Raw genomic sequence first — 6,449 nt, 5'->3', positions numbered from 1 at the left:
AAAGAGGGTGCGAACATTCCAGGCACCAAGGGTCATGGCATGACTCCTGGTTCTTCTGTTGTTTTCGACCGCTAGTGTTGGATGTCCAAGTAGGTGCGGTTTCCTACTAGGTACTAGGCGAGGCAGGCTTTGTTTAGGGATCCTTTTATCTCCCCTTCCCCATGTGGGGACAGCAGTGCTGTCCAAAAAAAGGGCTGCTCTGACACTGTGGGAGGATACGGGCGCCGCATCTACCCCAGTCTACGGCGGACGACCATCACCCCACAGCCACCTGCGTGTAGAGTCGTGACTACGAACTGCCAGCAGCATCCTCTGCCTGTCCCTGTTACCACTTCTCCATTGCCACAGGGCTTGGGAATACTGGGTGTTGAAGGGCTAGTTCGTCATTCCGACATTAGCCTGGTTGCCTGACCAGCACAGGTGACTTTTTTTTTAGTGAGGAGTTGTGCAGTCCCTTCCCCACTCTCGCCTACCGACGCTCACAGTCCCACAGGTGCAGATACTGCCACGTGTAGAACGGCCTCGGCAGGTGCAGGTTTTTTCTTCAGAGTTCCGTCTCCTTGGGGGACTTCCAGCCAAGGATAAGAGCTCCCCCTGCATCTTTGGCCATCCTCTTCCGCCCTCACAGCCGTTTGGAAAGGTTTCCTCCTCCGCCTGGTCCGTCGTTGGGAGACTTCACATACGGCAGGTAGTACTGGGTTACATGGTACCAGTAGCAAGGGCTATGCCCCTGACCTGAGTGTTTGAACTCAGGGTTAAAGGTTAAAGGGAGGAGGTAGGTGACGGGGGACGTTGAAGCCAAACGAAGCTAGCAGTACCATGTAACAGAAACAAAATGTACTACAATCCATTCATCTGAACGCAGGAAATGTAACAAGCTGTCTGTACAACAAACAGGAATGTAGTATTGTTGTTGTTGTTTTCGTTTTCTTTTACATCACTGATCACCCCGTCAGTCACAGACAGACAGACAGACAGACTGACAGATAGACAGAGAGAGAGAGACAGACAGACAGACAGACAGACAGAGAGAGAGAGACAGACAGACAGACAGACAGACTGACAGATAGACAGAGAGAGACAGACAGACAGACAGACAGACAGACTGACAGAGAGAGAGAGAGAGACAGACAGACAGACAGACAAAGACAGAGAGAGACAGACAGACAAAGACAGAGAGAGATAGAGACGGACAGACAGAGAAATACAGAGAGAGAGAGAGACAGACAGAGGCAGAGAGAAAGACAGAGACGAAGACGGGGAGACAGAGAGACACGGCATGACATGATGATTTATTGTCAAAAGCATTTACAGCCATTTTGACCGGGGTGGATTACCATAACTAAATAACAGCCATTTTGACCGGGGTGGATTATCATAACTAAATTACAGCCATTTTGACCGGGGTGGATTACCATAACTAAATTACAGCCATTTTGACCGGGGTGGATTACCATAGCTAAATAACAGCCATTCTGACCGGGGTGCATTACCATAACTAAATAACAGCCATTTTGACTGGGGTGGATTACCATAACTAAATAACAGCCATTTTGACCGGGGTGCATTACCATAACTAAATTACAACCATTTTGACCGGGGTGCATTACCATAACTAAATTACAACCATTTTGACCGGGGTGCATTACCATAACTAAATAAACACAACGAAACACACATTGCAACAACTGCTTGCAATAAAAGAAAAAGAGAAACAACAGCAATTATCATACAGATCATCCGGGGTCATAAATCATTTGCTTATAAAAACAATCATGGATAAATCTATGTATTCATCAGGATTAGAGAGTCTTCTAGATATAATTACGCACATCTTATATGCTGCTTTCCATCCATTGTCTGCCCATTTTCCAGTGCCTTCAGCCTGCAGATCAGCGTCACAGTAGGAAATTTGACAGAGATGTAACCATTCGTGTCGTTCTCAGGCTTTTTTTGGCACGTGTTGCATGCGGGTCAAGTCGTTAACGGGACTTAATTCTTTTGGATTTGTACACACACACACACACACACACACACACACACACACACACACACACACACACACACACACACACAGACGGACACAGAGCCAGATACAGACAAAGAGACAAGGAGAGAGAGAGAGAGAGAGAGAGAGAGAGAGAGAGACAGACAGACAGACAGACAGACAGACAGACAGACAGACAGACAGGGACAAAGACAGAGACAGACATAGAGAGGGAATATAGGAAAGTAAGTTGTACGAGTGGTTTACAGTGTGTAGAGTCTATGTTTTGTTGTTTACAGTGTGTAGAGTCTATGTTTTGTTGTTTACAGTGTGTAGAGTCTATGTTTTGTTGTTTACAGTGTGTAGAGTCTATGTTTTGTTGTTTACAGTGTGATAAGTGTCACAACTTGTGACGACAGTCAGGGCGTGTGGCCCGTTCGTTTTTTCTCCACCCTCTCCTTTCACTTTCCCTCCTCCTCCCATCCTTCAGTTCTCTCCTTTCACTTTCCCTCCTCCCATCCTTCAGTTCTCTCCTTTCACTTTCCCTCCTCCCATCTTTCAGTTCTCTCCTTTCACTTTCCCTCCTCCCATCTTTCAGTTCTCTCCTTTCACTTTCCCTCCTCCCATCCTTCAGTTCTCTCCTTTCACTTTCCCTCCTCCCATCCTTCAGTTCTCTCCTTTCACTTTCCCTCCTCCCATCCTTCAGTTCTCTCCTTTCACTTTCCCTCCTCCCATCTTTCAGTTCTCTCCTTTCACTTTCCCTCCTCCCATCTTTCAGTTCTCTCCTTTCACTTTCCCTCCTCCCATCCTTCAGTTCTCTCCTTTCACTTTCCCTCCTCCCATCCTTCAGTTCGGGTAGAAGTCTCGAATTGCGCACGAACCACGTGCATGCATGTTACTCAGCTCACCTGAGCGAATATGAAATATTGTTGGGCAGCAACAATATTCGAGGCTTTTGCAGCCCGACTGCCGTAGTGTACGGGTCGTCTTCGTTGTTGGTAGGGTAGCTACCCCGACATCTTGGCACCAGGTGAAGTGAGGACCGCCTGTCCTCCGTTGGAGCCACTCCGGTGTTTCTTCGTCTGTCTTCGTCGTCGTTGTGTCTTTGTGGTGGTCGTTGGTGTACGCCACCTGTGGCAGGTAAGAAGCCACTTGTCTGCTTAGCTTGGTTGTATTTCCATCAGGGATGTAGGTGTGTAAAGAGGTAGAGGTTCGACAAGAAAGAAAGCTGTACGTTAGGTTTTGACACAATCTATTTCGTTAATTACTTGTGTGCTACCACTGCGTGAATATGTACTTTTTCTTGTGTCGGTTAATATTTTTACCGGTTTTATTATTGAGTTTTTAAATAATGATACAATTTTACCTTAGTTCACTGTTGTGTAAAACTGGGCGTTGGCTCTGTATGCTAGGTGTAGAGAGTGCGAGTGCCGTATATGAGTCCGGTAATTCGTCTTGTCAATGGAATATATTCCAGTTTTTCATTTTGAATGTGCTGTGCATTTGTTGCTGTTTATTTTATTTTATTTTATTATTTTATTTATTAAGTATCGTTAGAATTAGTATTGTTCAGTACGGGGGGAACATTCCGTAATGTTCCAGCTCTCGCTGTGTCCTGGGTCCCGGGCCTTTCGTCTGGTGACCCAGATCTTCGTCCCTCCCAGCCGGTGTCCTGTGTCCTGGGTCTTCGCCCCCTCCTGCCCCGTGACTGGTGTCCTGGGTCTTCGCCCCCTCCTGCCCCGTGACTGGTGTCCTGGGTCTTCGCCCCCTCCTGCCCCGTGACTGATGTCCTGGGTCTTCGCCCCCTCCTGCCCCGTGACTGATGTCCTGGGTCTTCGCCCCCTCCTGCCCCGTGACTGATGTCCTGGGTCTTCGCCCCCTCCTGCCCCGTGACTGGTGTCCTGGGTCTTCGCCCCCTCCTGCCCCGTGACTGGTGTCCTGTGTTCCGGGCCTTTTGACTTGCAGCCTGGTCCTTTGCTTGGCACTGTATGCTGAGTCCTGGCACCTAGGCCTTTTGACTGGGGGCCTGTGCCTTTGGTCGGACCCACCGAAGTTCGTCTGGTGCCGTGTGTCAGTTTTTGTTGTTGTGTTTTTTTTCCTTTTAAGAGGAAAACTTCCCGAAGCCGCCAAAGACTAAAGCGTGAACATGCGTACCTGTCCTGGTTTGGAGTGCTTTGTCTTCTCCTTGAGTGTGTGTGTGTGGGTGTGTGTGTGTGTGTGGGTGTGTGTGGGTGTGAAAAATCGCTTTTGAGAACATTTGGGAGAATCGGTAGTTTTGTATGCGACTTCTGTTCGTTTATTTATTTATTTTTTTTAAAGTTATGGTATATGTTTTTGTTGTTGTTGTTTTTTGCAAGTATAGGCTGTGTGTGTAAGGTTGCGTGAGTGGGATAGACAGAGCGGAAGAGAATAAATTTTGCGTGGAAGAGAAATATCTGTATTCTGTGTTTGTGTTGTCGGGTGAACTGGGTTGGATGTTAGGTTTTAAAACAGTTCTCGACCTCTTCCCTAGGGGGGTCGTGACGATAAGTCTGTTTTGTTGTTTACAGTGTAATGAGTCTGTTTTGTTGTTTACAGTGTAATGAGTCTATATATTGTTTACAGTGTAATGAGTCTATATATTGTTTACAGTGTGACGCCGGAGTCTTTGTTTTGTTGTTTACAGTGTGACGAGTCTGTTTTGTTTACAGTGTAATGAGTCTGTTTTGTTGTTTACAGTGACGAGTCTGTTTTGTTTACAGTGTAATGAGTCTGTTTTGTTGTTTACAGTGACGAGTCTGTTTTGTTTACAGTGTAATGAGTCTGTTTTGTTGTTTACAGTGACGAGTCTGTTTTGTTTACAGTGTAATGAGTCTGTTTTGTTGTTTACAGTGACGAGTCTGTTTTGTTTACAGTGTAATGAGTCTGTTTTGTTGTTTAGTGACGAGTCTGTTTTGTTGTTTACAGTGTGACGAGTCTGTTTTGTTTACAGTGTAATGAGTCTGTTTTGTTGTTTACAGTGACGAGTCTGTTTTGTTGTTTACAGTGTGACGAGTCTGTTTTGTTTACAGTGTAATGAGTCTGTTTTGTTGTTTACAGTGACGAGTCTGTTTTGTTGTTTACAGTGTGATGAGTCTGTTTTGTTGTTTACAGTGTGATGAGTCTGTTTTGTTGTTTACAGTGTGATGAGTCTGTTTTGTTGTTTACAGTGAAATGAGTCCATGTTTTGTTGTTTACAGTGAAATGTCTGTTTTGTTGTTTACAGCTTGGTGAGTCTAGCTTTTGTTGTTTAAGTGATGAGTCTGTTTTGTTTAGTGTGACGAGTCTATATTTTGTTGTTTACAGTGTGATGAGTCTGTTTTGTTGTTTAAGTGATGAGTCTGTTTTGTTGTTTAGTGTGATGAGTCTGTTTTGTTGTTTACAGTGTGATGAGTCTGTTTTGTTGTTTAGTGTGATGAGTCTGTTTTGTTGTTTACAGTGTGATGAGTCTGTTTTGTTGTTTACAGTGTGATGGTCTGTTTTGTTGTTTACAGTGTGATGGTCTGTTTTGTTGTTTAGTGTGATGGTCTGTTTTGTTGTTTAGTGTGATGGTCTGTTTTGTTGTTTAGTGTGATGGTCTGTTTTGTTGTTTACAGTGTGATGGTCTGTTTTGTTGTTTAGTGTGATGGTCTGTTTTGTTGTTTAGTGTGATGGTCTGTTTTGTTGTTTACAGTGTGATGGTCTGTTTTGTTGTTTACAGTGTGATGGTCTGTTTTGTTGTTTACAGTGTGATGGTCTGTTTTGTTGTTTAGTGTGATGGTCTGTTTTGTTGTTTAGTGTGATGGTCTGTTTTGTTGTTTAAGTGATGAGTCTGTGTTTACAGTGTGATGAGTCTGTGTTGTTGTTTACAGTGTGATGAGTCTGTGTTGTTGTTTACAGTGTGATGAGTCTGTGTTTGCAGTGTGATGAGTCGGTTTTGTTTACAGTGTAATGGTTTTTTTTGTTAAAGTGTAATGAGTCTGATTTATTGTTTTTAGAGTAATGAGTCTATATTCTATGGCTTACAATGTAATGAGTCTGTGTTTGTCGTTTTCAGTGTGGGCAGACTGTCCAACACAGCACCTGTAAGTCAGTATCAAGCAGGAAGTACAGGAAAGGTACAAAACACCTGTAAGTCAGTATCAAACAGGAAGTACAGGTAAGGTACAACACACAACACCTGTAAGTCAGTATCAAACAGGAAGTACAGGTAAGGTACAACACACAACACCTGTAAGTCAGTATCAAACAGGAAGTACAGGAAAGGTACAACACACAACACCTGTAAGTCAGTATCAAACAGGAAGTACAGGAAAGGTACAAAACACCTGTAAGTCAGTATCAAACAGGAAGTACAGGTAAGGTACAAAACACCTGTAAGTCAGTATCAAACAGGAAGTACAGGTAAGGTACAACACACAACACCTGTAAGTCAGTATCAAACAGGAAGTACAGGAAAGGTACA

The sequence above is a fragment of the Babylonia areolata genome, chromosome 12, assembly GCF_041734735.1.
Source record: "Babylonia areolata isolate BAREFJ2019XMU chromosome 12, ASM4173473v1, whole genome shotgun sequence".
Classification (NCBI taxonomy): domain Eukaryota; kingdom Metazoa; phylum Mollusca; class Gastropoda; order Neogastropoda; family Buccinidae; genus Babylonia; species Babylonia areolata.
This window is presented reverse-complemented; position numbering follows the sequence as displayed.